The following is an 11143-nucleotide window of genomic DNA, read 5'->3' as shown; positions in this document are numbered from 1 at the left end:
TCCTTCCTCCAGCAGACTGCCTGTTTCCTCGGTCTCAGATGGAAATGCTTTACAAAAAGGGACTGAAAAAACAAAAACAGAGAGGAAGATACCCCAAGACCCTCTTTTCTCTCTCTCTCTCCTTGCCCGCCTCATTCTCTGCACCTTAGAAGTCAAAGGAAACCACCATTGGGCTCTGCAGGAGGGGTCCTGACCTGAAGAGTTTGGTCAGTAATGCTGCTAGAAACGTGGTAAGAAACTGCTTGAATCTAATATACAGGTAGTTTGGTAAGCTACGCACAAGAAAACATTTTATCTTTATTTTTCTTGTAACCACTTATGACTTTTGTGCCTCATTACTTGTACTCATTTAATCTATCTGGTTGTAGTTAATAAACTTGTTTCGTTGTTTTATCTAATCCAGTGTGTATTTAAAAAGCGTGTGGGTAACTATTTAAGGTAATAAGCTTTGTGTATTTATTCCCTTAAAGGAATAACAGACTTAATATATTTGGACTGTCCAGGAGAAGGCTGGGCAGCACAAGACTACATTTCAAAGGGGAAATCCTGGACTGGAGTGTGTTGGGGGTCTCCCTGCAGTATAACGCAGGCTGGTAAAAGCCAGAGTTTAATCCAAGTGAACTAACAGCCTGCAGGTACACAAACACATCTGGGAATGACCTGCATGCGGGCAGGCTGTTTGGAGCAGACTAGGTTGGAGGCTACAGCAGCAAGGCCCCCCAGGTATAGAGCAGGAGTGACATAGTCCTGCACTGGTCTGGATTGTATCCTGGTATGTCACACCCACCCACATGGCAGGGTATCCACCGTGCTTACAGACATCCAGTGGGTTGTGAAGGGAGGGTTAGCACTGTTCTAAGAATTGAGTTACTGGGCAGGCATTGACCCTATAAGATGAGCTAAATTACCAGGTATTGACAGAAACTCTGTCCTTGCTTCTCAGCAGTTTCTGTCTTTTCTGCTGGCTGAATTTTAACTCCTTCCTGATAATTCCCTCCTTTTGACAAATTGAACTTTTAAGTGAGATAAAGTTAATACTTTAAATACTTTGATATGCATGATCTATTTTAGGGTTGCCTGAGGAAGGTGGGAGAGGGGAATTGGGGGAAGAGGGTAAACATAGTAAGATTTTTAAGCGTGTGTTTAAAGTACCCACACATGACGAGAGGTTAGTAACACAAATATAGAAGCAGCAGCAGCTGTTGTTTGGACAATTGCCACCAGGAGATGGGGCTGTAAGATGAATTATGAGTAAAATCTTCCAGTTGGGTGATGGTTTGATTGGAGAGCTGGACTTGAATGCGACTTTTGGTGACATGGTTATGAACGGTGGTAAACGCAGACGCAGCAGGCAGGACCACTATGAGAAGTAGCTCCTTGGCCAGTTGAACCGGTGCATTGTCCAGGTATAGACTGTTATATTACAGAGGAGCTGTTGTCATTCCAGTGAACACATGGCCGGGGAGCTGCACGTCACCTAGGGTAAATGAGTCAGTAATCTGCAGGCACATGGAAACGTTTGCCTGGCACTGCAATGGTTTGTACCTGTAATAAGATGCAGTGTTGATGAAACACCACTGGGTAGAGGATACTTGTACAGCAGCTTCACCATCTGCAAGAGGAAGGACGTCCACAACAACAGAAGAGGACGAGGTCAAAGGGTGAAGGGTAGAACAGGAATACACGATGTAATTGTCTGTTTCTGTGCAACGGGCCGAGGTTGTCATCAGTGTAGCATTGTCAGGGGATGGTGTCAGGTATCCATACAGCCCTACTTTTACCCCATATTATTAGCCACATATTCAATAGACTTGAAACGGGAAAAAAGAAGGAAACGAGTAGGAATGGCAGAAGGATACACAAGAAGGAAATTGAAGGAGGAGGGTGAGTCTGGAGGAATTACTGGGGCTACTATTAGTTGTGTAGCAATGCCTGCAATGTGAGCAAGAGTGGGGGAGGAAAGTGTATGGGTCAACCCAGGCATACAGCTAACATGGATTTTTGTTGTTGGGGTTTTTTTGCAATGTTAAATAGCGTGTGAGCCAGCATATCACAAGCATGACCTTTAACCTGTGACTTGGCCAGGTTGACTATAGCATTTGAGGTTTTTGCAATGATTTTGTAAAAATCCTCTATGGCTACATCAATTGCAGTCAATGCATAAGATAACCTGGTGTTGGTATGTCTAGGGGCTTGGGTCGTTTGGCCTTTGACCCGTCATTTTGTGATCTTGCATTCCGAAATTGGGGGTTCTACCTGCGTGTGCCCACATCCCCTGAAGCTAAATACCCAGTTACAGTCCAGATGGGGTGAGATGCAGGAAGGGAGCCAAAGACGGCTCCCGCGCTGTGGTAGTCGGATTGAGACCTTGGAGCGATCTGTAACTACGATAGGTCCCGGGTGGTCTGGTCTGGGGGCAAGGCAAATGTCTGGTTTCTTTACCTATTCGCCGCTGCCTCCTGTAGGGAGTTGCACATACTGGCCAGCTTTGAAACAGGTATCTTGTGTAACATGTACCAAGGGCAGATCCCAGGAGGCTGCATCAGGTATGTTTGCCAGGAGGATTAAGGTGGGGAGTCACATTTGTTACCTAAAAGGATACAATATAAATGAATTTATTTATACATTTGAATTCTGGTTTTATGAACCCATGTTGGAATTCCTTGCACTTTCACAGAGGTATTTATATGGGCCAATACCATGGCCTGATTTCCCTCCTGTACCCTTCTGCCCAAGAGGGGATTTCTGGAGGGTCCTGGGCTTAAGAGGGTGCACTTCATCAAGGCATACTGGTCCCTTGTAGAAGTAAAGAGTAAATAATATTACCTTCCATGTCCATGGCCTCAGATTTGAGGGGGTATTCCTTGGGAGGTGAAGGAAGTTGACTGGTAACCTGGATGGGTGGGCAAAGATGAGCAGGCATCGAACTGGAATAGAGCTTATTTTCTGCCCAAACAGAGGGGACCTGGAACATAATTCTTGAAAAAGGGTTAGATGTAGCCCAGGTAAGAGCCGTAGATTTGGCAGTGCAACAGAAGAAAGAAGTGTGTCATTGCGGAGGGGGATGGTATGAGTACGCATACATTTATCAGTAACTGCTCTGAGCAAGGTCGTAGAGGGCATCCGTGCCCAGAATAGTCCCCTCTGCATTTGGAGCTACATAAGAAGAGACTGAGTGCAGAAGAAGAGATTAGGTTTTACAAGAAGAGAGGAGTTCTTGTAAGCTGTGAGTTGTGCACCTCCCACCCCCCAAATTGTAACGTACCGTTTAGTAGTGGGAAGAGGGAGGTCAGTAATGGAAACAGACGCTTTCGTGTCCACAAGAATTGTGCATGGCCGGCCCATTAGCCATGTTTGTAAGTGTGGCCTTGAGGGATCTATATCTGCATCAGCAAGGGGGTAGGGGGATCCTAGCGAGCCATGGAATTTAAACGCCTGGCATTTCCTCTTTACTCCAGTGTGAGTAAGGGTTGGCAGTCGGTTGAGACACCGGGTGGGGCTGGTGTTGGTTACCCAGGGTTACTTGTCTTGGACACCCGGCTGCCCAATGTCCGGTCTCTCTGCACACAAAATCCTGGGAGGTGGAGGGGTGGGGGCAGTGGGGGGCAGGACCCAGACCAGGCCGGAAAGGCAGTGAAGCAGGGATTCGACTGGCCGTGATTCTGTCCCTGACTAGGCTTTGGGGGTTTGCGCCTGCAGTTCTTTTGGGTATGCCCGAGACACCCACAATGACGATATATTACATTATCTTCTGCTGTTACCACAGCAACGCGAGTAGACTTGCTCCTTATCTCTTTGGTCTGTCTGGTTCGCATTCCGAGGTCCACATACAGATGGATTCATAATCAGAGCCTTCGTTCACTCCCACATTAAGGGCTGTTTGCAGGTAGGAGTTAAAACCTTCCTTTAGCATTTTTTAAAATGCCTGATTAGGTGTTTTTGGGGGGTCTGTAATGCCTGCGTTGCAGGAATACATCTCCCACTTTCTCTCACAGTACTGAGAGGCCGGCTCGTCCTTGCCTTGTACGCAGCCCACGATCAGTCCCCAGTGAGCTGCTTCATTCCCCAAGGCTTCTTGGACTGCTTCCTTAAACCCAGGGCAGGCACGGGTCATATCATTTTCAGATTCAAATTTAACCGAGGCCCAAATACCTTTTTGGTGCCCTTCTGTTGGGATCTTGGCCCATGATAGCTCGGGATTTAGCTTCTGTTAAGATATAAAGATCCCTGGGATGTAACGTATGGGTGGTAACCATCTGGCTTACTCTTTTCCAGAATATCAAATTTGGGTCTTTGGCCTTTATATCAGGGAGATCTTTCAGCCCCTTATTTCCTCTGTGCTCAGAGGAGTGTACTTCTAAATATTATGAGCCATTCTGTTTTCACATGTCCCTGACCACTAAGTGGTCACTTGGAGAGGGGCCAAGGGGACACTGGCACTAAATTCCGGGTTAAAGGGGGGGAGGGAAGAGGAGGAGGAGGAGGGGGCCAATTATCTCGATCGTGCCAGGTTCCAATTTTGAATTTGTTTCTCAAGGTGCTTCCAATTCATTTCGTTTTGGTCTTTATCGGTATTGCTGCTTGAGTCACGGTCAGTAAAATTGCACATTGTATTGTTGCTAGCATACAACAGAAGGGTAGAGAAGGTGGGTTTTTTAGTTTTGCTTTTAGAGCCTTGTTTTCTGCTTCAAGCTGAGTTAGCTTAGGTTGAAATCTACCTTTTGATTTAGCTCTGATGTAAGAGCTTTTTGGAGTGTTTCCAACTCTTGTAATTTTCTTTCATATCCGCAATACATTATTACGATCCCTAATCTTTCTTTTGTCTGACCAGCCCACCACAACACACTATCCATCGTACTCATACCCTCATTCCAGCCATCTTTTGCCATTATCTTTTGAACCTTCTCATGTTTCCCTTTCATAAAATCAATGAGTCTCCCTCCCATGAAGGGCATCTCAGATGTTCCTAGGAGCCAGTCAATGAGTCCCTCTCATGTAGAGGGTATTATTTGTGCACCCTGGGGCACACCACCGAGTCCCCCCCGCCCGATGCAGGGTATCACTGACGCATTCTGGGGCAATTCATAAGACATTGTACCCTGAACAAAGATAAAAATAAAAACAGTAGGTACCTATAGAGGTCATCTTAATTGCATCAAACATCTATGGCTACCTTGCAGGGGAAGGAGGCAGGGTGGTGGTGGGGGCAGTGATGGGCTGCCAAAATTTTAACAACCAGTTCCCTATAAAAAGTTCTGATTTAAGGGACATGCCACAGTATGTATATTTTGTACCAATAGGGTTACCAGACGTCCCTTATTTTCCCGGATGGCGATTTAAGAACCAAAAGCCTGACATGTCCAGGAAAATACGGCTGTATGTTAACCCTACCTACAGTTCCAATTTCTGGGTCTTTTTCTTATATAAGCTCCTATTACCCCCCACCCCTGTCCTACTTTTTCACACTTACTGTCTGGTCACCCTAGGGTGTGCACATATGTGGGTCCGAGCTGCTCCCTGCCCCCCTCACTGAAGCAGGTGTGCAGGGTTACTGCCCTGGGAACTGCAGGGCACCAGTGGACGTGGGGCCGGCTGCAGACAGGAGCTGGAGGCAGGGAGTGCGGGGCTGGCTGGAGACAGGAGGTTGCGGGGTTGGCTTGAGGCAAGGGGATGCAGGGTTGGCTGGAGATGGGGGGTGTGGGGCTGGCTGGAGGCAGGGTGGGGGGTGTGGAGCTGCGTGTGGGCAGGGGGTGTGGCAGGGGTTGGCTGCAGGAAGGAGGTGCGGGGCTGGTGCAGGCAAGGCAGGGCAGGGCAGGGGGGTACAGCAGGGGCTGGCTGTGGGCAGGGGGTGCGGGGCTGGCTGGAGACAGGGGTGTGTGGGGCTGGTTAGCTTCGGGCAGGGCCATAGGGGGGATGTGGCAGGGGTTGGCAGGGCTAAAGGCAGGGGGTGCAGGGCTGGTGTGGGCAGTGCAGGGGGTGTGGCAGGGGCTGGCTGCAGGCAGGGCAGGGGATGTGACAGGGTCTGGAGGCAGGGTCTGGCTGTGAGCAGGGGGTGTGGCAGGGGCTGGAGACCGGGGCTGGCTGCAGGCAGGGGGTGCGGGGCTGGCTGGGGGCAGGACAGGGGATGCGGTAGTGGCTGGTGCGGGCAGGGCAGGGGATGTGGCAGGGGCTGGCTGTGGGCAGGGCGGAGGTGCGGGGCTGACTGTGGAAAGGGCAGGGGGTGTGGGGCTGGCTGCAGGCAGGCAGGGCAGGGAGTGCGGGGCTGGCTGGAGACGGGCTGGCTGCGGGCAGGTCAGGGGCTGCGGGCAGCGGGTGTGGGGCTGGTTGGAGCTGGGGGCTGGCTGCGGGCAGGACAGGGGGTGCGGGAGGGGCTGGCTGCGGGCAGGGCAAGGGGTGTGGGGCTGGTGCAGGCAGGGCAGGGGATGCGCGCCTGGCTGGAGATGGGCTGGCTGCGGGCAGATCAGGGGGTGCGGGCAGGAGGTGTGGGGCTGGTTGGAGCCGGGGGCTGGTTGTGGGCAGGGCTGGGGATGCAGCAGGGCTGGCTGTCGGCAGGGTGGCGGGTACTCAAAGGGAAAGCGGCTTGGAGCAGCCCAAGCAGCAGGACGCAGTCCAGGCCCAGCAGAGCAGCCGGGGACCCACCAGGCAGCAGACGGAGCCCCAGGGCCAGGGGTCAGGGGAGCAGCAGCAGCAACAGGGCCAGGCGGCGACCCACATGGCTCCCGCAGCGCCCCCCGGTGGCCAGAGGAATAATGACATCACTTCCCGGCCGGCGCCCATCAAAGCCGCAGCACCCCCTTCTCGCAGGGAAGCGGGTTAACAACCGGTTCTAAAACTGCTTCAGAATTTAACAACCGCTTCACGTGAACCGGCTCCAGCTCACCACTGGGTAGGGCATAGGGATGAGTGCTTACAGACATCCGATGAGTGGTGAAAGGAGGGTTAGTATTGTTCTAAGAAGAACAGGAGTACTTGTGGCACCTTAGAGACTAACAAATTTATCTGAGCATAAGCTTTCGTGGGTTAAAATCCACTTCATCAGATGCATGCAATGGAAAAGACAGTAGGAAGATATTGTGTGTATGTGTATATATATACACAGAGAGAACATTAGCCCACGAAAGCTTGTGCTCAAATAAATTTGTTAGTCTCTAAGGTGCCACAAGTCCTCCTGTTCTTTTTGCGGATACAGACTAACACGGCTGCTACTCTGAGACCTGTCATTGTTCTAGGAACTAAGTTACCGGGCAGGCATTGACCATATAAGCTGTGCTAAATTGTCAGGTATTGAAAGAAACTGTGTCCTTGCTTCTCAGCAGTTTCTGTCTTTTCTGCTGGCTGAATTTTAACTCCTTCCTGACACTATGCTCGGTTTAAATAGGGGCTGTGGACCGATCAGGGCCCCCAGTGTTCTGCCAATCAGCTCCCAGGACTGAGGCCCTCCTGTTGAGTTCAGATCCTATTCTGACAGTAGCTAGGAGGTCCTGGGGTGACAGGTTAAACCCTGCTAGTGTCAAAGAGCCCTGAGGCCCAGGCCTCAAGATCCATAGCCCCTGACCATTGAACTCTTTAAGTCTACCACTACGAGGCAGGTTTTCTAATCCTTTCATCATTCTTGTGCTCTTCTCTGAACCCTCTCCAATTTATCAGCATCCTTCTTGAATTGTGGGCACCAGAGCTGGACACAGGATTCCAGCAGCAGTTGCACCAGTGCCAAATACAGAGACAAAATAATCTCTCTGCTCCTATGCCAGGTTCCCCTATTTATACATCCCAGACTCGCATTGGCTCTTTTGGCCACAGCATCACACTGAGAATTTGTGTTCAGCTGATTGTCCACCATGACCCCCAACTGTTTTTCAGAGCTGCTGCTTCCCAGGATATAGTCCCCCATCCAGTAAGTATGGCCGACATTCCTTGTTCCTAGATGTAGACATTCACATTTAGCCGTATTGAAACAAAGAATTGTTTTTTTGCACACAGTTTACCAAGCGATCCAAATCACAGAATCTGTGACATGTCCTCCTCATTGTTTACCACTCCTTGGATTTTTGTATCATCTGCAAACTTTATTGCTGATGACTTTATGTTTTCTTCCAGGTCATTGATAAAAATGTTAAATAGTGTAGGGCCAAGAACTGATTCCTGTAGAACCCCCACTGGCAACATCCGTTTAATGACGAGTGTCCATTTACAATTACATTTTGATACCTAGCAGTTAGCCAGTGTTTAATCCATTTATTGCTTACACGGTTAATTTTATATCATTCTAGTTTTTTAATCAAAGTGTCATGCAGAACCAAGTCAAATACCTTAGAGCACTCCAAGGATAGTACATCGACACTATGACCTTTATCAATCCAACTTGTAATCTAATCAATAAAGATATCAAGGTGATTTGACAGGATCTATTTACCATAAATCCAAGTTAATTTGGATTAATTTACTCTCCTTTAATTCTTTATTAATTGTGTCCTGTATCAGCTATTCCATTATGTTGCCTGGGATCAATGTCAGGCTGACAGATCATAAAAATGTCCACACTAGATCAGACCAATGGTCTATCTAGCCATTATTTTGCCTTTGGACAGTGGACAGAGCCAATGCTACCAACTTTAGAGTATCTGTTTAACACCCTTCAGAGATACTAGTGCAGGAGTCCCCAACATGGTGCCTAATGCATCCTGGCCGGCGGTTGAGCATCCGCCGAAATGCTGCCAAAATTCGGCGGGGACACCTCTGGATGACGCCACGTGCCACCGACAAGTGACATCATTGAGAAGCGTCGCCGCTGAAATGCTGTCAAAATTTGGCGGCATTTTGGCAGATGCTCGACCGCCGCCATGGTCCTTTGTCTGGCACCCACCAGACAAAAAGATTGGTGATCACTGTACTAGTGGAATGGAAAGTGTTATCACCCCTAGAGGATGAAATTACATCATCTGTTTTTTCCCCAAATACAGAAGAGAAATATTTATTGATCACTTCTGCCTTATTAGTGACAATTCTACCATTTCCATTGAGTAATGGACCAATATCAATGTCAAGACTTTTTTTGTTCCTAATATATTTAAAAATCTTTTTCACTTGCATTTATTGAATTTCATCTTCTTGATATCAAGGTCATTTTGTAGAGTTGTGATATGGACAATTTGGAGGAGAGAGGGGGCAGTCTAGGGATGTGTCCAAGGAGGTGCTTGTGATGGGTTGTCACCCCCAGGGTGCAGTCTGGGAGCTGTGGGAACCGCTGCCCCCCTCTACAACACACAGTTGGCTTGGAGACCCAGCCAGCCTTACAGCAGGTGGTGCCACTCACCCAGACTGAGCTACCAGAGTGCAAACAGCAGGCACTAGCCAGCTTCCCAGGCATGCACCCCCCTCTGGAGTGTAAGCAGTGATGAGCTGCCAAAATCTTAACTCATTCCCTCCTCACCCCATAAGGGGGTCGTGGCCCACCCCTGCCCCCTGGTACTCCTGCCCCATCAACCCTCCACGTTTCTTGATGCCCCCCTGGAGCCCCTGCCTCATCCACCCTCCTTCCCTATCCCTTGACTGCCCCTCACCGCCCCATCCAACCCTTCCTCTCATTCCCGATGGCCCCCCGGGACCCCTGCCCCATTCAACCACCCCTTCTCCCTGTCCCCTGACCGCCCCTGGAACGCCTGCCCCTGACTGCCTCCCACCACTCCATCCAATCCCTCCTCCTTCTTGACTGCTCCCCCGGGACCCCCCTTGACCAAGATCTGGACCCCATTGTGCCAGGCACTCCACAGACCCTAACCAAGACCAGGGCCCCGTTGTGCCTGGCACTGCACTGACCCCAACTGAAAGCCGCACCTGATCATGACCAGTCATCGAACATATGCACAGTAAGAGACGGTTCATACCCTGAATCTGACTACCTAAATAGCCAGAGGCTATTTTAACCCATTTGACAGGTGGGTAAACTGAGGCATCCAGAGACACTCACGCATCACTTCTCCCCATCTCTTGGGTCCCCTTCCAGAACACCCATCAGTCTTCTTATAAATCCTTCTGCTGGGGCTAGGGAGGGGAAAGGGTTGTTTTGAGAGAGGTCCTCTTATGCCAGAAATAAGATGGCAAGGGAGGTGATCCTCACAGGAGGTACACGTGCTGGGGAATCAAACAGAAAGGCATCACAAAAGCACGTGCCACCTGCCCTGGGTTGGAGAATGCTTCCCATTGTGGGTTTAGGGTGAAAAAGGCTCCAAGCTCGGTGGGTCCTGATCTGTTTGTGTTGCCGTCACTCACACAATGCTCTTAATTCGCCTGCCCACTGGCTGGGGCCAGCAGAGGCATTGTTCCCTGCAGAAGCAGCAACCTGCTGCCCAGACCAGAAGGAAGATTTATCAGCCCAACTGTGGGAGAGGTGGGTGGGAGTCAGGATTCCTGGGTTCTCTCCCTGGCTCTGGGAGAGGAGTGATGTCCAGTGGTTAGAGCAGGGGACTGGGAGCCAGGATTCCTGAGTTCTCTCCCTGACTCTAGGAGGGAAGTGGGGTCCAGTGGTTAGTGCAGGGAGGGAGGCTGGGAGCCAGGACTGCTGGGTTCTGTGCCTCAGAGCAAGTCCCACCCCCTTCTGTGATACCTCAGTTTCCCCCTGTGTGAAGCTACTGGGGGGGCAAGGTGGGGGGACGGGAGAGCCGCTATGGTGAGACCCTGGATGAGCGGATGGGGGGACCCAAGTGATCCAGGGTGAGCTCAGACAGGGCCTGGTGGCAGCAGGTCTCTTGCAGCCAAAGTGGGGCCTGGGGGGGGGGCGTGGGCTGGGGGGGCTCAGTGGCCATGTTCAGGGGGGCTGGCACAATGTGTATTGGGGGGGTGCTGACTGAGAGCCCTGGGACCAAACTGTGACCCCAGACTGAAGCTGCCCCAAGCCAGGGGGTGCTGCTGCGATGGGGGAGGCCACGGGCTGGGGCACGCGCCGCTGGGGCGTGGGGGAGGGGCGCCTTCCCCCCTCCGGAGCCTGGCAACCAAGGGCCATTTTCGCGCCGTATTTCATACCCGGGGGGGCGGGGCGCTTGAAGGGGCTGGGTGAGGCATGACGCTCAAGGGGGCGGGGCTGGCGGGGGGCGAGAGTGCGCGCCAAGGGGGGACGCGACGCATGCGCAGAGGGCGGTGTCGGGGC

Source organism: Gopherus evgoodei, chromosome 23 (genome assembly GCF_007399415.2).
Source record: "Gopherus evgoodei ecotype Sinaloan lineage chromosome 23, rGopEvg1_v1.p, whole genome shotgun sequence".
In the NCBI taxonomy this organism is placed as follows: Eukaryota; Metazoa; Chordata; order Testudines; family Testudinidae; genus Gopherus; species Gopherus evgoodei.
The sequence above is the reverse complement of the archived record's forward strand: the minus strand, read 5'-3'. Positions refer to the sequence as shown.